Source organism: Salmo salar, chromosome 01, assembly GCF_965601325.2.
Source record: "Salmo salar chromosome 01, fSalSal1, whole genome shotgun sequence".
In the NCBI taxonomy this organism is placed as follows: Eukaryota; Metazoa; Chordata; class Actinopteri; order Salmoniformes; family Salmonidae; genus Salmo; species Salmo salar.
In genome coordinates this window covers 11,655,055-11,682,998 of record NC_138291.1, presented here as the reverse complement: position 1 = coordinate 11,682,998, position 27,944 = coordinate 11,655,055, and the positions used below count along the sequence as shown (strand labels likewise).

The following is a 27,944-nucleotide window of genomic DNA, read 5'->3' as shown; positions in this document are numbered from 1 at the left end:
CGGTAACCAGCAGGTAGCCTAGTGGTTAGAGCGGTAACCAGCAGGTAGCCTAGTGGTTAGAGCGGTAACCAGCAGGTAGCCTAGTGGTTAGAGCGTGGGACTAGTAACCAGCAGGTAGCCTAGTGGTTAGAGCGTGGGACTAGTAACCAGCAGGTAGCCTAGTGGTTAGAGCGTGGGACTAGTAACCAGCAGGTAGCCTAGTGGTTAGAGCGTGGGACTAGTAACCAGCAGGTAGCCAAGTGGTTAGAGCGTGGGACTAGTAACCAGCAGGTAGCCTAGTGGTTAGAGCGTGGGACTAGTAACCAGCAGGTAGCCTAGTGGTTAGAGCGTGGGACTAGTAACCAGCAGGTAGCCTAGTGGGTAGAGCGTGGGACTAGTAACCAGCAGGTAGCCTAGTGGGTAGAGCGTGGGACTAGTAACCAGCAGGTAGCCTAGTGGTTAGAGCGTGGGACTAGTAACCAGCAGGTAGCCTAGTGGTTAGAGCGTGGGACTAGTAACCAGCAGGTAGCCTAGTGGTTAGAGCGTGGGACTAGTAACCAGCAGGTAGCCTAGTGGTTAGAGCGTGGGACTAGTAACCAGCAGGTAGCCTAGTGGTTAGAGCGTGGGACTAGTAACCAGCAGGTAGCCTAGTGGTTAGAGCGTGGGACTAGTAACCAGCAGGTAGCCTAGTGGTTAGAGCGTTGGACTAGTAACCAGCAGGTAGCCTAGTGGTTAGAGCGTTGGACTAGTAACCAGCAGGTAGCCTAGTGGTTAGGGCGTTGGACTAGTAACCAGCAGGTAGCCTAGTGGTTAGGGCGTTGGACTAGTAACCAGCAGGTAGCCTAGTGGTTAGGGCGTTGGACTAGTAACCAGCAGGTAGCCTAGTGGTTAGGGCGTTGGACTAGTAACCAGCAGGTAGCCTAGTGGTTAGGGCGTTGGACTAGTAACCAGCAGGTAGCCTAGTGGTTAGGGCGTTGGACTAGTAACCAGCAGGTAGCCTAGTGGTTAGGGCGTGGGACTAGTAACCAGCAGGTAGCCTAGTGGTTAGGGCGTGGGACTAGTAACCAGCAGGTAGCCTAGTGGTTAGGGCGTGGGACTAGTAACCAGCAGGTAGCCTAGTGGTTAGGGCGTGGGACTAGTAACCAGCAGGTAGCCTAGTGGTTAGGGCGTGGGACTAGTAACCAGCAGGTAGCCTAGTGGTTAGGGCGTGGGACTAGTAACCAGCAGGTAGCCTAGTGGTTAGGGCGTGGGACTAGTAACCAGCAGGTAGCCTAGTGGTTAGGGCGTGGGACTAGTAACCAGCAGGTAGCCTAGTGGTTAGGGCGTGGGACTAGTAACCAGCAGGTAGCCTAGTGGTTAGAGCGTGGGACTAGTAACCAGCAGGTAGCCTAGTGGTTAGGGCGTGGGACTAGTAACCAGCAGGTAGCCTAGTGGTTAGGGCGTGGGACTAGTAACCAGCAGGTAGCCTAGTGGTTAGGGCGTGGGACTAGTAACCAGCAGGTAGCCTAGTGGTTAGGGCGTGGGACTAGTAACCAGCAGGTAGCCTAGTGGTTAGGGCGTGGGACTAGTAACCAGCAGGTAGCCTAGTGGTTAGAGCGTGGGACTAGTAACCAGCAGGTAGCCTAGTGGTTAGAGCGTGGGACTAGTAACCAGCAGGTAGCCTAGTGGTTAGAGCGTGGGACTAGTAACCAGCAGGTAGCCTAGTGGTTAGAGCGTGGGACTAGTAACCAGCAGGTAGCCTAGTGGTTAGAGCGTGGGACTAGTAACCAGCAGGTAGCCTAGTGGTTAGAGCGTGGGACTAGTAACCAGCAGGTAGCCTAGTGGTTAGAGCGTGGGACTAGTAACCAGCAGGTAGCCTAGTGGTTAGAGCGTGGGACTAGTAACCAGCAGGTAGCCTAGTGGTTAGAGCGTGGGACTAGTAACCAGCAGGTAGCCTAGTGGTTAGAGCGTGGGACTAGTAACCAGCAGGTAGCCTAGTGGTTAGAGCGTGGGACTAGTAACCAGCAGGTAGCCTAGTGGTTAGAGCGTGGGACTAGTAACCAGCAGGTAGCCTAGTGGTTAGAGCGTGGGACTAGTAACCAGCAGGTAGCCTAGTGGTTAGAGCGTGGGACTAGTAACCAGCAGGTAGCCTAGTGGTTAGAGCGTGGGACTAGTAACCAGCAGGTAGCCTAGTGGTTAGAGCGTGGGACTAGTAACCAGCAGGTAGCCTAGTGGTTAGAGCGTTGGACTAGTAACCAGCAGGTAGCCTAGTGGTTAGAGCGTTGGACTAGTAACCAGCAGGTAGCCTAGTGGTTAGAGCGTTGGACTAGTAACCAGCAGGTAGCCTAGTGGTTAGAGCGTTGGACTAGTAACCAGCAGGTAGCCTAGTGGTTAGAGTGTTGGACTAGTAACCAGCAGGTAGCCTAGTGGTAAAAATGTGTCATTCTGCCCCTGAACAAGGCAGTTAACCCACTGTTCCTAGGCCGTCATTGTAAATAAGAATCTGTTCTTAACTGACTTGCCTAGTTAAATAAAGATTAAAAAAATAAAAACAAGGCAGAGGTTGCGTCTAAAACGGCACCCTATTCCCTACATAAGACTCTGATCAAAAGTAGTGCACTATATAGGGAATACGGTGCCATTATGGACGCAGTCAGAGACTGCGGAGAGTAAATAGCACCCTATAGATGAGACGTATAGATGACCTCAATGGGGAAAATGATTGAAAAGGAAAAACTCCACCCTGTCTCTACACATTGAAACTATGGCAACCGCTGGCCCTCTCACACAACATTTGTTTTTGTCACACAGAGAAGGTTTGTCACAGCAGACTACAGTAGTAAAACGTTAGCTGATGGTGATAGAACAGGAAGTGTATCCAAATAGTGACAACTGTTAATTAGCCTTCTGTATTAGAACCCCCCCCCCCCATCATACACACACTGATTAATGGAACCTCCTTTAGCTGGGCGGCGATACATCATTACAGTGTGTGTGCGCGCACGTGACAGAAATACAGTGATTCTGTAGATGAATGAGGTAGGAAAAGCCCCATGAAACAGACTGGGGGAGGATTTCTGTGAATGGGTACTGCAGTGGGGGGGGGGGGGGGGTACGTACACACACCGTTACCCTGTGGCACATGTCAAAAGGGTACTGTGTTGTGGTACCGAGGAAAAGCCGCCGTAACCATGACAACCCACCGCAGGCTTTACTGTGGTGGGAACCAGCAGACATTTCAATCTAACCTCACATACACAACAGAAAACATCAGGCTACATCTCAAATCCTCTGAATGAAGACGTAGCCTAGCGAGTAATGATTGTACAAATATAGTCCTGTTGATATGGGCCCAGACAAACAAATACAAACAGTTCCGTAAAAATAAATGCTTGACGAGTGTTTTTCCAATCTCACAAGACCGTGTCCAGGAAGGGCGATGAGATCTGCTGGTTGCAGTTGGATTGGTTTCTCTTCATTGCACTTGTATCCAATGCCATGTGGGCAAATAGCTCAAAGGCATGAGGCTTGAGCCCATTGCTAGATTGGATAAGAGAGAACGCATCCACAGTAGATGCCCTGATATGGGAAGCCATCCTGGCCAAATAGAACGCTGCTTCACTGCCAGACAGAGCGAGGCTGGGATAGGAAAGATAGCAGAAAACCAATACTATTTGAATCCAGGTCTAAATACTTTAGCTGTGCTTGATTGAGCATGCCTAGTGGGCATGCAGTGGAACCAATGAATAGTGGACAAGTGCAAACACCGACCATCTGGCTCAGTCAGGCACTCAAAAGTATTTGAAGGGAAACAAATACTATTTAAAAAAAAAACAGGTCTGTGTGGGGAGGATAGGATAGAAACACCTGGTGATTTAGTGCCCTCCTCCAACCCAGCAGCAGTGTGGGTAATTAGACTAAACCATGCTCCAGTCGGTCTGGCCTCCTCTCCACTCCTGCTGGGGCAGTACTACAACCAGTAAAGCAGGGCTTCCATCACCTGGCTACTGATGACGCACATGGGTGGACACAATGATCGACAGACACACGCTCAGGCCCACATCAGGACCATCACGATCGGCAAAACGATACAAGGCGCACGTACTGTAAATCCAAGAACCAGAGCCTGAGATAACCAGACGCACTTGACCGTGCGCACTGAGCGCACCACACACCCCCAGGGTCGGCAGAAGCAATCAGAGTCAAGGCTGATTAGGTACTGCAGATCCGGAAGTGCTATTTAAATTCATTTTCAAAGCCCTCTGGCATGGTTCAATTAATGCAGTGCCACAAACAAAAAAACGGGGTTCTGTGTCAGTCAAGTCAAAGCACTGACTGGTGTCCTGCTAGAGTAGGCATTCACCAACAACACAACAGACCCAGTGTGAGTTCAAAGTTCAGCCGGCTCCAGCCGGCTCAGACTAAAGTGCAGACAGATTTTCCTTGACAAGTTGTTGTTCAAAGACAAGGCTGCCAGAGGGTAAAACAAAAGAAGAGTAAAGGTTTTTCCCATAACCGGAGCAGCACAAGGAGCATTTAAAAAATAAAAGTTTTCATCTGTATTCTAGTCCAATCAGGTTCTTCAAAATCAGCAATGTAGTTCTCAGCATTCCGGAAAAACATTGTATTATCAAGGCTGTTTTTAAAGGGGTTCACTTGGCATTGCGTCAGCTGCAGTGCAGAAACTCTGCTAACAGTTCTAGGGCCATCTAGTGAAGGACTACAAGTGAAACACAGTTTAAGCAAATTGCTAGGATTAACAAGGGATTGCTGTTGGAAGCGAGACACACTCATGGGGAAATAATCATGACTCATTTCACAAGGTTAATAATTTAATATCATGGACATGCATTCTAATCGCCTCATTCCATCTCAATAAAGTGCCACAGGCGACGGTATCATTCTGTGTGCACGACTGCTGAAATACTCGACAAGAGCAGGAGATGTGCGAGACATTAATTAGGCAACAAAAAAAAAAGTTTGCATTTACACCTCAACGCTGTGTAGCAAATCTTCACCATGACTCCCAATGGGTTTCCATTGGAACAAACCAAGGCATATAGAGAGGGATGGGAGATGGAGAGTGTTACAGGCTCAGGGACCGTTACCCCCAAGGCCGGAATTAAGTGGAGAGAAAAAAAAAATAATAATCAGTATCTGAATACAGAGATGTAGAGTGAATAACAAGGATGAGGCTTTGAAAATGAATATGTGGAGAATTTAGCTTTTCCGAGAACAGAAGAGTTGAAAGACCGAAGGTAATGGACTTATCAGAGCAAAGACAGATACAAAAGAAAAAGCACATATGGTACCCGTTCTGTCCTGAAACCTAACAGGGTTGTGTTCATTAGGCACCAAAAGGAAAGAAACAAGGAGGGACTACCTGAACTTGTCCAATAAGAAATGCAAAACGTTTTGCCAGGTGTTGTCTTAGAAAACTGCTCATGGTCTCCTCCATGTATAAATACTGTACACGACTTTCACACCAAGACATTGTGTCACGACAAGCTCAGTCTCCAGTGCATTCACTGCCAACATCATTCATAATATTTAGTAATTCTAATTTATTAAGAGAATCACTCTGGAGGAAACAGTACAGCTGGTCCAATTAAGTTGTCCCACTAGTGAAGAGCTGAATCCCCAAACAACACATTAACCAAAGTCTCTCTCACACACACACACACACACACACACACACACACACACACACACACACGAGTAGTGCATTAGTAAATTATTTTCCACCCCATCTACTCTTCCACTCCTGTAGTTTTAGGAGAGTCCTCACGCATGCTGACAAATTGCAGTAAAGTATTGGGAGGGCTCAATCTACAGATTTCAGCAGGGTCAAGTGGAATTTAAAATTGGTCTCAGCAAACCTGATACATCCCTATACTATTACACTAGTAGGATTTTCCTTCAAGTGGGCATTTGTCAATGGTTTACTTAATCCATTTAAAATGTATTCTCCTAACACCATTCAGAATGTTTTATGCTCAACAGGGAAACGCACGATATCTAATGTTTAAATCTTCTACAAAGAGGAAAGGCATCGTTTTATCAACGTGTGTACAGACATGTATTAGGTGTGTGTACAGACATGTATTAGGTGTGTGTGCAACACACTCAAACTATGTAGCAGCATGTGTTTGTTTAGACTGGGAATTAAGGTTGGATGGTATCCAGATTTTCACATCGTCATACCGTCCTTCTCTCATCCCGGGATTTACACTATTATGGGCATAGCACACAAGGGGGCGCTAAAAAAAAAATGCAAGAAAAGCCCATTAGGCCTCTTTTTTATAGATTTTTTTTATTTAACTAGGCAAGTCAGATTCTTATTTACAATGACGGCCTACACCGGCCAAACCTGGACGACGCTGGGCCAATTGTGCGCCGCCCTATGGGACTCCCAATCATGGCCGAATGTGATACGGCCTGGATTCGAACCAGGGACTGTAGTGACACCTCAAAATTAGCACAAACTAATAGCAAAATCACAGACGATGTAAACTAAATGTAATTTTCGGTCAGTGTGGACATTTACAAGCGAAAGTGAAAGAGAGAAATTGTGCATGTATGCTTTTCTGAAGAGCAGCATGTGTACTTCAATATTCACATGGAAAAGTCCACTGACCCACTCTCAAAGGCTTTCAGAGCCATCGACTCTTTTGTCCAACATGTCTCTGGACCTATGCATTGCCACAGTCATACCCTGTATCTAGTTTTGTCCAGTGGCTCTGTTGGACCACCATTTTATTACATTTGAAATCGCAACAAATAACCTGCTCAGACTCCAACCAAGGATTATTAAAAGCTGCACTGTAAATTCCCCGGCAACCCAAAAATTCCTAGACGCCCTTCCAGACGCCCTCCACCTGGAAGTAATAAAGCCTCCTGAAAAAGCCAAACCTTGACCCGGAAAATGTAAAACTAAATCATTACTCTGCAGCACGTTTGGAAAAGCTGTTGTGCAGCAGCTCACTGTCTTCCAGAAGACAAAGAATGTATACAGTCTGGTTCTAGCCCCCATCATAGTACTAAAACTGCACTCGTGAAGGTGGTAAATTTACCTTTTAATGGTGTCAGACCAAGGCTCTGCATATGTCCTCGTGCTCCTAGACCTTAGTGCCGCTTTTAACACCATCGATCACCACATTCTTTTGGAAAGACTGGAAACCCTAATTGGTCTAAAACGGACAAGTTCTTGCCTGGTTAAGATCTTATCTGTCGGAAAGGTATCAGTTCTTCTCTGGATGGATTGACCTCTGACAAATCAATCATAAGTTTGTGTTCCTCAAAGTTCTGTTTTCGTACAACTATTGTTTTCACTATATAGTCTACCTCTTGGTGATGTCATTCGGAATCACAAGGTCAACTTACACTGTTAGTCGGACGACATACAGCTGTACATTTCGATGAAACACGGTGAAGCCCCAAAATTGCTTACCCTGGAAGCCTGCGTTTTAGATATTAGGAAGCGGCAAATCTTTTACTTTTAAACTCAGACAAAGCAGACACGCTAATTCTAGGTCCCAAGAAGCAAAGATATCTGCTGTTTGACCTGACAATTAATGTTGGTTGTACAGTCGTCTCAAATAAAACTGAGCCCTCAGAGTTATTCTGGACCCTAATCTCTTTTGATGAACATAAGAATATTTCAAAAAAGGGCAATTTTTTCCATCTTCATAACAATACAAAAATCAGAAACTTCTTGTCCAAAATGTGTGCCGAAAAAATTATCCATGTTGGTCACCTCTAGACTACTGACATGTTCTACTTTCTGGCTACCTGGATAAAGCACTAAATAAACTTCAGTTAGCAGCTGAATTTGGCACTAGAATCTTGACTAGAAGCAAAATATTTGTATCATATTACCCTAGTGCTACTCTCGCTACACTGGTTTCTTGTTAAGGCTAGGGCTGATGTCAAGGTTTACTGCTAACCTTCAAAGCATCACATGGACTTGCTCCTACCCATCTCTTTTGTCCTGCCGTACATACCTACACGTACGCTATGGTCACAAGATGCAGGCCTCCTTATTGTCCCTAGAATTTCTAAGCAAACAGCTGGAGGCAGGGCCTTCTCCTATAGAGCTCCATTTTATGGAATGGTCTGCCTATCCATGTGAGAAACGCAGACTCGGTCTCAACCTCTAAGTCTTTATTGAAGACTCAGCTCTTCAGTAGGTCCTATGATTGAGTGTAGTCTTGCACAGTGGTGTGAAGGTGAACAGCAAGGCACGAGTGACAAACCGTCCTTGCTCTCTCTGCCTGGCCGCCTCCCCTCTCCAATGGGATTCTCTGCCTCTGACCCTGTTACAGGGGCTGATTCACTGGCTTACTGGTGCTCTTCCATCCCTTCATGGGCTATACTCAGCCTCGTCTCTGGGTAGTAAGTCAGTGATCTGTTATCCCTCTAGTGGTGTGGAGACTGTGCTTTGGCAAAGTGGGTGGGGTTATATCCTGCCTGGTTGGCGCTGTCCAGGGCTATTGTCGGATGGGGCCATAGTATCACCCGACCCCCCCCCCCCCCCACCCCCCCATGTCAGCCTCCAGTATTTACGCTGCAATAGTCTACATGCGGGGGGGGGGGGCTAGGAGTCTGTCTGTTCATCCTATCTGGTGTAATTATCTTGTCTTATCTGGTGTCCTGTGTGAATTTCAGTATGCTCTCTAATTCTCTCTCCTCCCAGACGACCAGAGCCCTAGGACAATGCATCAGGACTCCTGGCTGTCCCTGTCCCCAGTCCACCTGGTCGTGCTGCTGATCCAGTTCCTGCTGTTTTGCTTGCGGCTATAGAACCCTGACCTGTTAACCGAACGTGCTACCTTGTCCCGGACATGCCGTTTTCGACCCTCCCTCTCTCGCACCTGCTGTCACGACCTCTGAATGCTCGGCTACGAAAATCCAACTGACATTTACATTTGAGGTGCTGACCTGTTGCACCCTCTACAACCACTGTGATTATTATTTGACCCTGCTGGTCATCTATGAACATTTGAACATCTTGAAGAACGATCTGGCCCTAATGGCCATGTATTCTTATAATTTCCACCCACCTCAGCCAGAAGAGGACTGGCCACCCCTCAGAGCATGGTTCCTCTCTAGGTTTCTTCCTAGGTTCCTGCCTTTCTAGGGAGTTTTTCCTAGCCACCGTGCTTCTACATCTGCTTTGCTTGGTGTTTATAGCACTTTGACATCTGCTGATGTAAAGAGGGCTTTATAAATACATTGGAGTGAGCGATGGAGCAGAGGGGAGAAGAAAAAAAACACTAGTAGGAAGCACAGGGAAACATGGTAACTGTACAAAACTCATCCAGAGCTCTTTGACTTCTGGCAGAAAGCCATTAAGATATCTGATGGCAAAGATTTAGTAGTCAAATGAATACAAGTGTAACTTCACCCCATGTATGCCGCAAAGACAATTGCCGATACATAAAAAACGCTATGGACTCACCAGCTCCTGCCTCCTCCCATTGTGCCGCTTACAAACAAATGGAACTGGCTCAAGTGTTCTGGGGGAACTACAGTCAGCTTCATAAATGGAAAATAATGTGAGGTGAAATAAAGCAAATTGCGTTCTTTAACTCCTAACGTATTGCACAAGTTGACTGCAGCTATTAACTTAAAAGTATTTACAAACATTACATTTACTGAAAAACCTTCAAAGATATATTTGACAGTATTGAAAAACCTTCAAAGATATAGTTGACAGTATTGAAAAACCTTCAAAGATATAGTTGACAGTATTGAAAAACCTTCAAAGATATAGTTGACAGTATTGAAAAACCATCCCATGGCTTTTTCCAAATACCCCGGTATACGGTATAGCGCCCAAGCCTACTTAGAATGTAATCGTAGAGCATTAATCACAAAGAGTGAGTGTAATGCATACATACATAACACTTATTTTTCTTAAAACTACATCGTTGGTTAAGGGCTTGTAAGTAAGCACTTCACTGAAGGTCTACCTACACCTGTTGTATTCGGCACATGTGACAAATACAATTTGATTTGACCTAATCATTCAAGGGTTTTTCTTTATTTTTACAGTTTACATTGGAAAAATAAAACTATTAAATAACAAATATGGAATCTAGTAACCAAAAAAAAATAAAAAAAATAAAAAAGTGTTAAACAAACCAAAATGTATTTTATATTTGAGATTCTTCAAAGTAGCCACCCTTTGCCTTGATGACAGCTTTGCACATTCTTGGCATTCTCTCAACCAGCTTCACCTGGAATGCTTTTCCAACAGTCTTGGAGTTCCCACATATGTTGAGCATTTGTTGGCTGCTTTTCCTTCACTCTGGGGTCCAACTCATCCCAAACCATCTCAATTGGGTTGAGGTTGGGTGATTGTGGAGGCCAGGTCATCTGATGCAGCACTCCATCACTCTCCTTATTGGTCAAATAGCTCTTACACAGCCTGGAGGTGTGTTTGGTCATTGTACTGTTTAAAAGCAAATGATAGTTCCACTTAAGCGCAAACCAGATGGGATGGCGTATCGCTGCAGAATGCTGTGGTAGCCATGCTGGTTAAGTGTGCCTTGAATTTGAAATAAATCACTGAGTGTCAACAGCAAAGCACCCCCACACCATCACACCTCCTTCTCCATGCTTCACGGTGGGAACCACAGATGCAGATATCATCCGTTTACCTACTCTGCTTCACAAAGACAGAGGTCGCAACCAAAAACCTCAAATTTGGACTCATCAGACCAAAGGACAGATTTCCACCGGTCTAATGTCCATTGCTTGGTGTTTCTTGGCCCAAGCAAGCCTCTTCTTATTGGTGTCTTTTAGTAGTGGTTTCTTTGCAGCAATTCAACCACGAAGCCCTGATTCATGCAGTCTCCTCCAAACAGTTGATGTTGAGATGTCTGTTACTTGAGCTGCAATTTCTGGTTGGTAACTGGGTCTTCCTTTCCTGTGGTGGTCCTCATGAGAGCTAGTTTCATCATAGCGCTTCAAGGTTTTTGCGACTGCACTTAAAAGAAACTTTCAAAGTTCTTGACATTTTCCGGATTGACTGACCTTCATGTATTAAAGTAATGACGGACTGTTGTTTCTCTTTGCTTATTTGAGCTGTTCTTGCCATATAGACTTGGTCTTTCACCAAATAGGGTGATCTTCTGTATACTAACCCTACCTTGCCACAACGCAACTGATTGGCACAAACACATTAAGAAATTCCACAAATTAACTTAAACCAGGCATACCTGTTAATTGAAATGCATCCCAGGTGACCACATCATGAAGTTGGTTGAGAGAATGCCAAGAGTCTGCAAAAAACTGTCATCAAGGCAAAGGGTGGCTACTTTCACTCATGCTGCCAAACATACCCTCGTAAAACTGACCATCCTACCGATCCTCGACTTCGGCGATGTCATCTATAAAATAGCCTCCAACACTCTACTCAACAAATTGGATGCGATCTATCACAGTGCCATCCGTTTTGTCACCAAAGCCCCATACACTACCCACCACTGCAACCTGTACACTCTCGTTGATTGGCCCTCGCTTCATACTTGTCGCCAAACCCACTGGCTACAAGTCTCTGCTAGGTAAAGCCCCGCCTTATCTCAGCTCACTGGTCACCATAGCAGCACCCACCCATAGCACGCACTCCAGCAGGTATATTTCACTGGTCACCCCCAAAGCCAATTCCTCCTTTGGCCGCCTTTCCTTCCAGTTCTCTGCTGCCAATGACTGGAACAAATTGCAAAACAATACATACATTTTTTTTTTAAATCACTGAAGCTGGAGACTCATATCTCCCTCAATAACTTTAAGCATGAGCTGCTCTGACAGCTGACAGATAATTGCACCTGTAAATAGCCCATCCAACTCATCTCCATACTGTTATTTATTTCTTTTTTCCCCTCCTTTGCACCCCAGTATCTCTACTTGCACATTGATCTTCTGCACATCTATCACTCCAGTGTTTAATTGCTAAATTGTACTTATTTCGCCACTCTGGCCTATTTATTGCCTTACCTCATTTGCACACACTGTATATAGACTTTTTTCTATTGTGTTATTGACTGTATGTTTGTTTATTCCATGTGCAACTCTGTTGTTGTTTGTGTCGCACTGTTTTGCTTTATCTTGGCCAGGTCGCAGTTGTAAATGAGAACTTGTTCGCAACTAGCCTACCCAGTTAAATTAAGGTGAAATAAAAATACCATCTCTGCAGCATTCCACCAAAATCAGGCCTTTATGGTCGAATGCCCAGACGGAAGCCACTCCTTAGTAAAAGGCACGACAGCCCACTTGGAGTTGACCGTATGGCACCTAAAGACTCTCAGACCATGAGAAACAAGACTCTGGTCTGATGAAACCAAGATTGAACTCTTTGGTCTGAATGAAAAGCATCACGTCTGGAGGAAACCTGGCACCATCCCTACGGTGAAGCATGGTGGTGGCAGCATCATCATGCTGTGGGGATGTTTTTCAGCAGCAGGGACTGGGAGACTAGTCAGGATCAGGTCAAAGATGAACAGAGGAAAGTACAGAGAGATCCTTGATGAAAACCTGCTCCAGAGTGCTCAGGACCTCAGACTCGGGCGAAGGTTCACCTTCCAACAGAACAACGACCCAAAGCACACAGCCAAGACAACACAGGAGTAGCTTCAGGACAGGACAAGTCTTACAGTGTTAGATCAGTGGTTTTACTCAAGGAAAGTAGATTTGTTTTTAATATTCAGACAAGGCCAGAGAGACTGACTCATTGCACTGAATGAATAATACATCCCATAGGATGGATGAACTGTAACGGAAAGACATCTTCAACCACAGAGTGTACTGCAGTTCACAGCCCAGAGTTCGTCTGACCAAGGTGAAAACTTCACAATTGGCCTAAAGACTATTAACAGCCGCTTTCCCGACTCTCCAAAATGAAATACAGTACGATAAGAGTTTATGGCGTGTAACTCAAGTAACGTTAACGTCAGCCAAGAGTGCATAGCTGTTGTGGCAACGCAATGACCACATTGCGGGAACTTCATGCCCCAGCCTGAAGAATATACATTTGATTTGCTGAGTAAGCACAGAGGCATGCACGCACGCACAAAATGGTGATACTGAACGTGTGAGATGGCATTATCTGACTCACTGTCCAATCTTAGTCTGGCTGGATATTTCCCCAGAGTCTGGTCTCTTTTTAAACACCCTCAGTCCGTCCTGAACGGATCATTCCCTACTAGCTTCAGGAATGTTCTGGTATGGCGGAACACAGCTCCCTCAGAACACCGTTTCTCACAGTCACAGCTTTATTTATTCTCCTTCCCCTTCTAAAATGTGTGCATGCGTGCGTGCATGTGTGTGTGTGTGTGCGTGCGTGCAGCGTTAGCAGGAACCCCAATGCCCTAGCACTCTTGGTCCTGGCAGCTAGCCCTGTTAATCACAGGAAACTAAATGCTATGTAATGCCATGCCTGCTGAGACAGGCCTGTGGAGGGGCTTAGCAACAGTTTATAGATAGTAGAAGATGAGGTAAGGAGGGAAGGAGAGATGTGGTGGTTAATGATGTAATGGCATGGTGTGATTGGGGTCGTATAAAGATGGGGTGACTGGTAAAAAGCACTGAGAAAAAGGGATAAAGAGAGTGAGAAGGTGAGTGTGTCAGAGAGAAGTGAGAAAGAGAGTAAGAGTGTTCTGACGATGTGTTAGCATCAAAGCATATGGCGGCGTATCCATACCTCATGGCCCTGTTGCAAAAAAACTCAGCTCCATCTGTCGAGACAACGCTCTGTGACTGCCAGGCAACTCCCAGCTCTCCTGAATACAGAACAGCCAGACACTCGTCACAAGGCTGATTGTGTCACTCTGTTTTGTCTGCCGGTCTGGCACCATCACATATGGCACGTCAGGCTGCATTTTCTGCCAGAAGCAATTTTGGTTGACATTTGGAACTCAGAATACACAATGTACAAGTTTGAAATGTGGTTGTATATCAGCAATTTCTCTTGTTATGTCAGTCACTGAATTAGCCATGTCAGATCATTTTTTGATTGCGAAATTAGTATAGCCAGCCATCTTGTGGTAATCATTGCTGAATACCGACTGGTCACACAGGACACGTGCCCAGGGGCCCTCCCCTCCAGGGCGCCCCACATTGATTTTGTTAGTCAATCTCACTCCGATATCATTAACATGAGTTATGTAGAATTACAGGAAATTAGCTTAACATTTTTACTACTTTTTTTTGCCCCATGGAAAAATTTGAAGAATTACAGGAAATCACCTAAGAAAGTGTGGGGGGGGTGGGCACTAAAATGTTTGTGGGGGATCCAACCAAATCTCACTTGGGGACCCCAAAAGTCCCTGCATAAACAAACTATTTTAGGCCTACTGATCTCTACTGACAGACAAAGTGTGGAGTGACAACTGCTATAAGGTTATATAGATGTAGTATCAAAGCAGGCTGTTCGCTACAGTATACTAGCCAAAAGCACAGTTGAGACTGCTACAATAACCGAAAAGCTTGCTCAACATTCTACACCAAGTTCATTGCAGTGAGGGGGAAAACCTACCTGAACTACAGTAGAACATGTGATTGTATGGTACTAAACCAGGCCATAAATGAGAGCCGGTGACCATACAAAGCCGTGTTTCACTAATGTGTGCATCACCCACGCCTACCCACTGTGTTGGCGCCTTCCAGGCCGTCTCAGGGTTCAGAGAGCAGGCCAAGGTCTAATCCTGCCTGACAACAGAAATAGTATGTAACACTTTGTGCTAGCTAGCGATTTAGCTGACTCACCGCTCTGGTTACATTGAACATCAGGGTCAATTCCATTTCAATTCAGGAAGTACACTGAAATTCCCATTCCAATTCTCGTCAATGCTTTTCAGTTAGGAACATTTGGAATTTGTTCACTTTCTGAATTGACTGGAATTTAAAATGGAATTGACTCCAACCCTGCTGAACATGTTAGCATGTGAATCTCTGTGGATATGCTAGGCGTGGGTACCAGAAACTCTCCAGGCTTTGTGAAGATATTCTGTCTCTTGAAGTTCATAAATATGGTATAAATGATCTTGTCCTATACATCATTTGCATATGTGGAATGCTACCTTGGTCTTGGCTAAGCTTGGTCTTGGCTAAGCTTGGTCTTGGCTAAGCTTGGTCTTGGCACACACAGTGCAGTCTCCCAGTGTAGAAGGCTGGAGCCCAGTCAGTTAGTCCCAGAGTCTGTTGGCCTTGGAGAGTAGACAGAGTGGAGTCAGCCCCTTGCTCCCCTCACCATCATCAATATGCATGAGGAACTATGTGAAACTTTTACTGCTAAAATGACTATGGACTTAAATGACACTTAATGTCTGCCAAACACCTGTAGAAATACTGTACCACCATAAAAAAAAACAAGGTGGGTGCTGCACATTGTGTGGATGAAGTATGCTTCATCCCAACCAAAAGCACTTTGAACCCTTGGAAAAGCGCTGCAAATCCAATCCATTACATACTGTAGGCCTGCACGACCTTGGCTGGAATGCTGTTTTTTGACGTCAGTTTAGCGCAGGGGTGGGCAAACCCCGACCCGTTCAAACATTTTTTTTTTAACATTTAGTTAGCGGGTGGATGGGTAGAATTATTATTATGGGTTAATAAAATCAACTCCAGGCCACTTTTGAACGTGTAAAACTAGAACGAAAGTATATAGAAGTGATAAAATGGACCTATATTTTCAAATAACTGTACTTTTTCTGGCCCGCAAATAGATTTTACAAACAAATCGGGCAAACAAAAAAGTTTGAAAACTGAGGCATGTCATGTTCGGTCAGAGGGTCAGCCAAGCTGTCCAGTTCCCAGCTGTCAAATGGCTACTCCCCAGTCTAGTGTTTAGAGCATGTGAGTACAGCCAAGAGAAACATATTCAAATTTACAGTAAAAAAGTCAGCAATTACAGAACTCGATAGGGATCGCGATTCAGTTCTGATGTCACCCAATCACTTCCCTGACCTCCACTCCCAACAGCCGTTATAACATCCGCATAATAAGTGTGTTTACGGCTGAAGACGCCACCAAGATACGGAGTTTAGAGGAATCTCCTTCTGGTTTCACTCCTCAATTTCTTTTTGGAGAGATCGCATTCTGTACCCCCACCACGCCCCTCAACTATGAAGGAATGTGAAGTGTTTGGCTCTCCTCTGTGGCCAAAGGCATGTTCCAACACAGCTAGTCTAGGGTCCTATTCACTAGGCACCAAACAGAAGAAAACAGGCTGACACAGGGAGTGAGTACATGGTTTTGTCCAATAAGAGACATTACTTTTTTTATTTCCATAGCTAAATATTTTGCTACATTGTACCCTAATGAATACGAAGAAGGCCTCCGAGGAGGAGGCTAGGAGTGCAACACACATGCAGGCAAGGCAAATCTCCAGTGTGCTGCCAACTTGACAAGCTAATCACAGCTGGAACTTAACGTTGCTAAAAAGGGGTGCAAATACGTCATTAAATCTGACTGACAGCAGAAATGTTTGTCCACGAAACTGAACATTATGAACATAAACAGCACCTCTGGTAGTAAGGCTGAGGAGATCAGCAGGGGTAAAACAACATGTTATCTGCCCTCTAGCTTTCCTAAACATCAGGCACAGAGGTTCGCTGAACCTAAACAGCTTTTTAAACACAAAACACACTTTCTCAAAAGAAGTGACACTCGATGCAAAGTGGTGACAAGACACACACACATCTTGAAGCAGTAGTCTTGGATCCTGAAGAATAGCGTGAAGTTACTCATAGTGCCACTCACCCACACTCCACATATACACCTCCTGAAGTAGTAGCAGCGTGGCTCCTGGAGAGTGGTGATGAGTTACAAATGTTGATCATAGAAGACATCCCCAGCTGATCCTAGATCTGAACATCTCTCCCTCCCTCAAGCAATTTCAGCACAGCAAAAAAGAATGTTCACTCCTCACATACGAATATAAAAAAGTACAGTAACGTTATCATACAGTCAGGGTTTTTCCTGGATCAAAAGGGGGCTTAGGTGTTGGGCGTGGCACGAGGAGTGGTAATGGGCGCAGTCAGCCCGTCGCCATGGCTGAATTTTAGGGAAGATTTTAGATGCACCCCATTTTTACGACTACTTCCTGCAATTCTACACATTTCTCCATGGAGCTGAGAGAAGTGTGTGAAGTTCAATACCTAATTTCCTGTGATTCTACATCTGCCATGGATATAAGAGAAAATATTGCAGTTTTAAAGTGAATTTCCTGCAATTCTATGCATTTTGCATTGGCTAATGCAGTGTCCTTTTGCTCAAACATAAAATCAATACTGCTAAATGCATTTTTCAATTACATTACATCTGGTTTTAAGTCGTTTAAGTTCTGACTGAAAGTTTTTCCATGCTGAAAACGTATTTCTAAATGTACACTGTTTGGACTTAGGCAGCATGAAAAAGAGCTTAGGCGGCCCGCTCAAGGTTTTCAATGGCAGAACAATCCCTGACAGTGTCATTCATACAGAACTAGGTAGCAAGCTAAACAAAATGCCTGCATCCTCCTCACATACTAGCTAAGCTAGCTAGAGAGCTAAACAATAGATAGGTAAGCCAAAAATAAATCTGAGAACAAACCATGCTTCATTTCATTAATATCATGCAAATCATTACATGAAAAAAAAAAAAAGCTGATTGCGACTGAAAAAGTTAATTCACTAGGCAGTGGATGCTTGTGTTCCTGGTCGCCTTTGCATTAAACTAAATGAAGGCGTTTGAGATTCCTTTAAAGCTACAGTACACTGTCAATTTCAGAGTAACCAGCTTTCACTGCAATTTCAAGTATCTAATATTAGGAAAATGTCTACACATTTTTTTGCGATTTCAAAAACAATTGCTCTCCTATTACAATTTATTCTGTTGGGCTGAACGAGACAATTCCGTTTACATCGTCCTGCTTTGAGGGGGGGGGGGGACACACACACACACGGGACAACTGTCGTGCGGGACCTCCGGAGGTAGAAAAGAGCCTCTCTCACACACGCTCTCCTCCTGAGGTGTGAAGTCCCAAGCTGTACCGACATAGACAGTAAAGCCTCATGACATCAGATACACCACATGACCAGAAATGAGAAAAATCCACTGCATGTTTAAAATGTCTAAAGCATAGTACAGTGCACTCTCTGTATAGTGATCTATCAGTGCAGGCCTGATTTGATCACTATAAGCAAAGGGCACACTAGTACATGTCAAGGCACTGCAGTCCCTTAAGACTTGAGTAGTTAGGGTTTTAAGTAGCGAAGCTTGTGAAACCCTACTGTATTTATTGGAGTGATAGTTTATTATTAGTAATAATAACCGACACGTTTATATCTCGAGCGGTTTGTCTCAAGAGTGATGAAATTTGGCACACACGCTCAGGGAGGTGAGTCTAGGTAACCTGTAGAGTATGGCAGCATGACGGCACTGTTGGACAGAAAATATTTATGTTAGCTCAATGGCTCATAGCGACCATGTTGTTTTTAAATAGACTCGTGGGAAAAATGTTGTGTTTAAAGATGAGCCTCCATAGATGCTATATACCAAATTCGGTCCAGCGGTTCAGGAGAAAAACCATGTTTAAAGTAGTCAATATCAATTAAAAAGTTAAATTCAGCAAAAGTATTTTGCATGATGTGGTTGATTGAATTCTGATATTTGCCAAGTGTGGTAAGGTGTACAGAAGAAGTAGCTCATCCTAGGGTGATGTCTCCAAATTTGTCCTGATGGTGACACAGTGGGGCCACAGCTTGAACCCCGGCATTGCTGCTTGCAGCTTTAATTATGGGTTGCTTTTCTATAGAGTGCAGGATTTTCATAGGGAAAGCCATGTTTGTTGATTGACTATAGTCAATCTTCTTGTCCTCTACTGTCCCTTAGTTACAGGTGTATTAGGGGAGCACCGACAAGTTGGACACAAGAAGACTTTGAAGATGTGAAATTCAAACCAAGAGGTTGACATCCACTCGAGACAACAAAAAAACGTAGCCAAATTATGAGATTGATTAAATCGCAAGAAACAGGCGTTTGGAGGTGTCATTGCCATGGACAAGAGTGACGTGAAATCCTGGTGCAATTTACAGGTCCAGCATGCAATGGATCTCAAACCAGAGCTGATGCCCAGGGGGAAAACGTTGTCATCTAAACCGACCAGTCGAAATGCCAGGTTTAGGTCAGCTGTAATTATTCGACAGGTACGGTGTTGTCCATTTCGAATCTGACCTTTGACCCCTTCTACTGTTGAGTTGATGTGCCCCCAGGCATAGTTCCTGCCTCTGTTCATTGTTTAGGTCAGGTAGAGCAGAATAAATGACAGTTATATTCAGAAGTGAGCTGCTGACAGGATGAGTGTGTGTGTGTGTGTGTGTGTGTGTGTGTGTGTGTGTGTGTGTGTGTGTGTGTGTGTGTGTGTGTGTGCGCGCACGCTCAGAGCATTGGGGCCTGAAATGGGGGGGGGGTGGATGAGCATTTACCATGCCTACGCCATGAAAATGAATGAACACACACGCTGCTGACTGGGGACTTCCAGTATGAATGGAGGCCTGCATTACTTCCATCAACATGCCCCCCACACAGAGGTCCATCTCTAATACCTCATCTACACACAATCAACCCATCATACTGGTCAATACTTAAAACCCTAAATTGGAATGGCTCAATACAGAGCACCCATAGGGCAAACATGACCGACACACACGATCGTGAGCAGGTGCTAATCCTGATGAAGACGATTCAACACGGAATCACAACCGACTCTTTTGCATTCTTTCATCTCAATGTTGAGAGGCATTCAGAAGGGGTGCACACACTTTGACTAAACAAAGACATGCATTTGGAGCCTGAGGTGTAAGAGGGAATATTTTTTATATCACTTTCCTCCAGTCGACAGCCATTTTGAGGTCACACAGCCTCACAGAATAGTTACTTCTCATACACAGTTTTCCCCGGAAAATGATGGAATATTGATGCACTACACCCCGGCCTACGTGCTTCGAGAGGCTGTGTGACCTCAAAATGGCTGTCGACTGGAGGAAAGTGATATAAAAAAATATATATAAATAAAATATATAAATAAATAAACAGGCCCTGCTCTTCTTAAAAAGTGCAGCAGGCAGTCGAGCGTTAAAAACATAGCCCAGAGCAGCGCTAAACGAAACCAAAAGCCCATTATGTCACATTAGTAACTTTACTAATCTCATTGACACCAATGGAACAAAAGCATTACTAGCCCAAAGCCCCTCATCTGCTTCTAGGGCTGAAAGGTGTGACTGGTGACTATATGTCAGACACAGACACTCGCAGACACAGGTTAAGGTTTAAAATCGGCATGAATCTTGTCCTGGATGCAGAGCTGAGCGATTTCCACTAGATGGGACAGTGGCAGTCTAAATGTGCTATACAGTGTAGTCGGAAAGTATTCAGACCCTGTTACTTTTTCTACATTGTTACGTTACAGCCTTATTCTAAAATGTATTAAATCGTCCCCCCCTCCCCACACACATGACAAAGCAAAAACAGGTTTTTAGAAATGTTTGCAAATGTTTTACAAATAATAAAACGCTACAAGCTTGGCACACCTTTATTTTGAGAGTTTCTCCCATTCTTCTCTGCAGAGCCTCAAGCTCTGTCAGGTTGGATGGGGAGCGTCGCTGCACAGCTATTTTCAGGTCTCTCCAGAGATGTTCAAATCGGGTTCAAGTCTGGGCTCTGGCTGGGCCACTCAAGAACATGCAGAGACTTGTACCGAAGCCACTGTGTGCGTAGGGTCGTTGTCCTGTTGGAAGGTGAACCGTCGCCCCAGTCTCTTCTGGAGCAGGTTTTCATCAAGGATCTGGGATGGTGCCAGGTCTCCTCCAGATGTGATGCTTGGCATTCAGGACAAAGAGTTCAATCTTGGTTTCATCAGGCCAGAGAATCTTGTTTCTCATGGTCTGAGTCCTTCAGGTGCCTTTTGGTTAACACCAACTGGGCTGTCATGTGCCTTTTACTGGAGGAGTGGCTTCCGTCTGGCCACTTTAACATAAAGGCCTGATTGGTGGAATGCTGCACAGATGGTTGTTCATCTGGAAAGGTTCTCCTATCACCACAGAGGAACTGTCAGAGTGACCATTGGGTTCTTAGTCACCTCCCTGACCAAGACCCTTCTCCCCCCGATTGCTCAGTTTGACTGGGCGGCCAGCTCTAGGAAGAGCCTTGGTGGTTCTAAACTTCTTCTAGTTAAGAATGATGGAGGGAATTGTGTTCTTGGGGACCTTCAATGCTGCAGAAATGTTTTGGTACCCTTCCCCAGATCTGTGCCTCAACACAGTCCTGTCTCGGAGCTCTACGGACAATTCCTTCGACCTCATGGCTTGGTTTATGCTCTGACATGCACTGTCAATTGTGGGACCTTATATGGACCGGTGTGTGCCTTTCCAAATCATGTCCAATCAATAAAAAAATGTACCACAGGTGGACTCCAATCAAGTTGCTGAAACATCAAGGATGATCAATGGAAACAGCATGTACTGGAGCTCAATTTCGATTCTCATAGCAAAAGGTCTGAATACTTAAGTAAATAACGCATCTTGGTTTTTTGTATACATTTGCTCAAATTAAAAAAAAGTTTTTGCCTTGTCATTATGGGGTATTGTGTGTAGATTGATGAGGAAAGCATTTAATTTAATCCATTTTAGAATAAGGCTGTAACGTAACAAAATGTAGAAAAGGGGAAGGGGTCTGAATACTTTATGAATGCACTATATACTGTTTGTAGGTGTGCGTTTGTATCGTGCATCAGTCCTCTGACTGACAGCTCTTCTGCAAAGCCCCATTGTTCTATCAATACTCATCACCACTTAGGCCTTTATGGAATAAAATACAGAATTATTAAAGTGGCTGTTTTCTTTATTCCTTGAAATGACTGAGGCAACAGCCTTTCCCCAAATGTGCCATTTACCTAAAAAAAAGTCAATCCTGAATAATTGAATTATGAGCTTACTTCACCACAGCCTCGGTTGTCGTTGGCACAGTCTTATTGAATGTCATGACAACAAAGCCAGCCATGCCAAGCAACCATGACAACAAAGCCAGCCATGCCAAGCAACCATAACAAAGCCAGCCATGCCAAGCAACTGACCAACTGTGCAGCCTAACAGTATAATCACTCACTAGGATTCCTTTTGCACAGAGCTCCTTTTCAGTGCAGCGGTGTTTAAAATTGTATTTTTGCTAAAGAAGAAAGGCAATTGTTGCCTTCATGAAATAACACCAAATGAACACAAATTCAAAATACATGTATTTTATATGTAGTAAACATCCCCTAAATTATTGCTCAATATCAACTGGCTATGCCAACTTTACATCAAATTAAACCATCAACACTTCCAACCCAATTTCACAACGCTCACTCTTCAGGTACGGAAATGAATGACTCCAGTTCATTTCACACCCCTTCAAACTAAGCCCTGGAGGGGATTGATGAAACTTTCCTCCAAAAACATCCCCGCAAGGACGATGACACCAGGGAGAAACCGTAGAGGCTGGCTTGAAACAGTAGTTCTATACCTACACAGTGGCACTGTAGCGTTATTGCTACAGAGAAAACTGCTAAGTAATATCATTTGCAGCTCAGCTAAGGCTCAGACCGCATTACAGCTGTCTGAAGGAGATTTCCCAAATCTCCCATCAGATGTTATTACGTTTTAATTGCCTGTATTGTGCTACAATTTGATTAGACGTGTTGGTGTAATTTGACGTCCAGCCGCCCGACAAGCTGCCTGCTTGACCCCATCTCCTCCTCCCTTCTACAGACCATCTCTGGAGACCTCCCATTCCTCATCCCTGACCACTGGCTGTGTCCCCTCTGTCTTCAACATGGCCAGAGTCGCTCCCCTCCGACAAACTACAGATCGGTATCCCTTCTTTCTTTGACTTCCAAAACACTTAAGTGCCCTCTCTGACCAACTCTCTCACTATCAGAACCATCTTCTGTAGCCCAGTTGGCAAATCATGGCACTTGGAACGCCAGGGTAGTGGGTTCGATTCCCAGGACCATCCATACGTAAAATGTATGCACGACATGACTAAGTCGCTTTGGATAAAAAGAGTCTGCTAAATGGCCATTATTTTTTTTTACCAGTCAGGCTGCAAGACAGTTCACTGAACCAAGACTGCTCTTCTCGGCGTCACAGGGGCTCTCCGCACTGCCAACGCTGACTCTCCGCACTGCCAACGCTGACTCTCCGCACTGCCAACGCTGACTCTCCGCACTGCCAACGCTGACTCTCCGCACTGCCAACGCTGACTCTCCGCACTGCCAACGCTGACTCTCCGCATGCTCCTAGATCTATCCGCTGCCTTCGACAACCATCAGATCCTTTTTTCCACCCGCTCAGGGCTGGGCGTCTCAGGCTCTGCACACACTTGGATTGCATCCTACCTGGCAGGCCGCTCCTCCCAGGTGATGTGGAGAGGATCCATGTCTGCACCACGTACTCTCATTACTGGTGTCCCCCAGGGCTCAGTTTTAGGCCTTTTCCTTTCTACACACCAACTCAGTCGACTCCGTCAAATTCTCACATGGTCTCTCCTATCATTGCTATGCAGAGGACACTCTACTTTTCTCCTTACCCCCCTTTTGACACCTAGGTGGCAACACGCATCTCTGCGTGCCTGCAGATATCGCCACTTGGATGTCGGCCTACCACCTCAAGCGCAACAAGACCGAGCTGCTCTTCCTCCCGGAGAAGGCCTGCCCACTCCAAGACCTCTCCATCATGGTTGACAACTCCACGGTGTCCCCCTCCCAGAGTGCAAAGAACCTTGGCGCAGACAACATCCTGTCATTCTCTGTAAACATCAAAGCAGTTACTCACTCCTGCAGGTTCATGCTCTATGACAATCAGTAGAATATGACCCTACCTCACATAAACAACTTACCCAGAATGCTGCAGCCCACCTGGTGTTCAACCTTCAAGTCTTCCCATGTCACCCCGCTCCTCCACGCACTCCACTGGCTTGGCTTCCAGTCGAAGCTCACGTCCACTACAAGACCATAGTACTTGCCTATGGAGCAGCAAGAGGAACTGCCCCTCCCTACCTTCAGGCTATGCGCAAACCCTACACAAAAGATTCTTAAATATTCCCACAACACTCTGGCCCCTGCAACCCCCTCTTACTAGCTCTGACCCAGCTGATAACTACTTTGAGGAAAAATGTACTTACTATGACACCTAGGTGGGACAATCACATATCAATCTTAAGATGAATGCACTAACTAAGTCGCTCTGGATAAGAGCGTCTGCTAAATTACAAAAAATGTAGAAACTCCTTAAAAATCTGTTTAAATTACAGGGCTATGGGGATAAGAGGAGAAAGCGACATTTGAAATCCTTCCAAAGTTCTTCAGCACAAGTCAGAGAGAGGACAGTACCCTCATCAAGGACCACGAGTACTTCCTGACCCCTCGTCAAGGACCACGAGTACTTCCTGACACCTCGTCAAGGACCACGAGTACTTCCTGACACCTCGTCAAGGACCACGAGTACTTCCTGACACCTCGTCAAGGACCACGAGTACTTCCTGGTCAGATATGGAAAGTAAAAATTTTATTAAATAAAAATTAAAATAAATAAAAAGGCTCTACTTCCCAGTTACTTTATATGCCCATCATTAGCTAGCCAACAAATTGGCTACATGGAACAACAACCTCCATATAGAGATGTTGTTAAGGTCCTGGGTGAGAAAGCACTGCTCTAGAGAGGAGAGGGATTTTACAACAATATACAGGTAACTGCCAAAATAAAGGAAACACCAACATAAAGTGTCTTAATAGGGTGTTGGGCCACCATGAACCACCAGAACGGCTTCAATTCACCTTGGCATAAATTATACAAGTGTCTATTGGAGGGATGCAACCCCATTCTTCCACAAATTCCATAATTGAGTGTTTTGTTGATGAAAAATATAAAATAATACATCTAAATGAATGCTTACATGTATTCCACTTTCAACTCTATCAGAATACCATGTCCATGTTTACAGCTCTAAGCCTTACTTCTCCAAAGCCAAAAAGTGAAGTTTGTGTTAAATGCCTTTCTTGCTCCAAACCCAATAACGCAGTAATCAATATAGTACAAAAAAATAAGGGTGTAGAAATAAAGAGGAAGACAATTAAGTAAGAAGATTGATTGATATATGTATTTACATTTACATCATTTAGCAGACGCTCTTATCCAGAGCGACTTACATATATCAAATCACACACGGTCAGTTCCAATACCATAATTACAATGTGCAATCATACTGGAGTGATAGAGGTAGATATGTATAGGGACAAGGTGACTAGGCATCAGGATATATGATAAACAGAGTAGCAGCAACATAAAATGATGATTGTATGTGTGTGTGTGTGTGTGTGTGTGTGTGTGTGTGTAGTCAGTATAAATGTGGGTGCATTTTGGAGTGTCAGTGTGCGCGAGTGTGTAAAATTCAAGGGTCAACTCAGATATGGCCGAACGGCCATTCAGTTAGCTATTTAGTAGTATTTTGGCTTGGGGATAGAAGCTGTTCAGGAGCCTGTCCACAGTGTAGACCAACAACGAGTCATGCTTTAGCCCAATGAGCAACACCAGATGCCTGCCCACCTTTCCTGTGTGCCGTTGGTTCCACTAACAGGCTGGGAGAAAAAAGGAGAGCCAATTAGTTGTAAGGTGTCACCATGCAGCTAAGTGCACCTGAGCTCAATTTCCAGTCTCATAGCAACGGGTCTGAATACTTAAAAATAATTGTTTTTTTAATAAATTTGCAAACATTTCTAAAAACCTGTTTTTGCTAAGTCATTATAGGGTATTGTGTGTAGATTGGAATCAATTGTTTTCCCCCCCTCATTTTAGAATAAGGCTATGAAGTAACAAAATGTGGAAAAAGGGTATGAATTGTTTCCAAATGCACTGTACATAGAGTTAAAAATCCTCAGCAATCTAAACACAATACCCCATAATGACAAAGCGAAAACAGGTTGAGAACTTTTAGCAAATTTATATAAAAAAAATACAAATACAGCTTTCTTGGGTATGAAGCTACAAGCTTGGCACACCTGTATTTGGGTTTCTCCCATTCTTCTCTGCAGATACTCTCAAGCTGTCAGGTTGGATGGGGAGCGTCGCTGCACAGCTATTTTTCAGGTCTCTCCATAGATGTTAGACCGGGTTCAAGTCTGGGCCACTCAGGACAGAGGCTTGTCCCAAAGCCACGGCTGCGTTGTCTTGGCTGTGTGCTTAGGGTCATTGTCCTGTTGGAAGGTGAACCTCACCCCAGTCTGAGGTCCTGAGCAGGTTTTTCATCACGGATTTCTCTGTACTTTGCTCCGTTCATCTTTCCCCTCGATCCTGACTAGTCTCCCAGTCCCTGCCGCTGAAAAACATCCCCACAGCATGACGCTGCCACCACCATGCTTCACCGTAGAGATGGTGACAGGTTTCCTCCAGACGTGACGCTTGGCATTCAGGCCAAAGAGTTCAATCTTGGTTTCATCAGACCAGAGAATCTTGTTTCTCATGGTCTGAGAGTCTTTAGGTGCTTTTTGGCAAACTCCAAGCGGGAAGTCCTGTGCCTTTTTACCAAGGAGTGGCTTCCATCTGGCCATTCTACCATAAAGGCCTGATTGGTGGAGTGCTGCAAAGATGGTTGTCCATCTGGAAGGTTCTCCCATCTCCTTAGAGCTCTATCAGAGTGACCATCGGGTTCTTGGTCAACTCCCTGACCAAGGCCCTGCTCTCCTGATTGCTCAGTTTGGTCGCACAGCCAGCTCTAGGAAGAGTCTTGGTGGTTCCAAACTTCTTCCATTTAAGGATGGAGGCCACTGTGTTCTTGGGGCCCTTCGATGCTGCAGACATTTTTTGGTACACTTTCCCTGTGCCTCAGCACAATCCTGTCTCCGAGCTCTACGGACAATTCTTTCAACCTCATGGCTTGGTTTTTGCTCTGACATGCACGGTCAACTGTGAGACCTTCAATAGACAGGTGTGTGCCTTTCCAAATAATGCCCAATCAACTGAATTTCCCACAGAGGGACGCCAATGAAGTTGTAGAAACATCAAGGATGATCAATGGGAACAAGATGCACCTGAGCTCAATTTCAAATCCCATTGCAAAGGGCCTGAATACTTACGTAAATAAGGCATGTGTTTTATTTTTAATAAATTAGCAAAAATGTCAACCTGTTTTCACTGTCATTATGGGGTATTGTGTGTAGATTGCGGAGAAAATTGCTTTATTTAATCAGTTTTAGAGTCTGAATACTTTCCGAAGACACTGTATGTATATTTTACACACACAAAATATAAAACGCAACATGTGAAGTGTTAGTCTCATGAGCTGAAATAAAAGATCCCAGAAATGTTCCATAAGCACAAAAAGCATATTTCTCTCAAATGAGTTTACATCCCTGGTTGTGAGCATTTCTCCTTTACCAAGATAATCCATCCACCTGACAGGTGTAGCATATCAACAAGTTGATTAAACAGCATGATCACACAGGTGCACCTTCTGCTTGGGACAATAAAAACTCTAAAATGTGCACAACACAATACCACAGATGTCTCAAGTTGAGGGAGCGTATAGTTGGCTTGCTGACTGCAGGAATGTCCACCACAGCTGTTGGTAGAAAATGTAATGTTCATTTATCTACCATAAGCTGTCTCCAATGTCTTTTTAGAGAATTTGGTAGTACCTCCAACCGACCTCACAACCGCGTGTAACCACGCCAGCCCAGGACCTCCACATCCGGCTTCTTCACCTGTGGGATCGTCTGAGATCAGCCACCCGGACAGCTGATGAAACTGATGAGTATTTCTGTCTGTAATAAAGCCCTTTTGTGGGGAAAAACTCATTCTGATTAGCTGGGTATGGCTCCCAAGTGGTTGGGCCTACGCCCTACCAGGCCCACCCATGGCTGTTCCCCTGCCCAGTCATGTGAAATCCATAGATTAGGGCCTGATGAATTTATT

The 27,944-nt window shown here is 44.8% G+C and overlaps 1 protein-coding gene across 3 annotated transcripts in view; it reads right to left on the bottom strand.

Annotated features, from left to right (window-relative positions):
* Window positions 1–27,944, bottom strand: part of LOC106612640 (ribosomal protein S6 kinase 2 alpha) — an 87,536-nt gene that overhangs the window by 48,410 nt on the left and 11,182 nt on the right. The window lies entirely within an intron of this gene.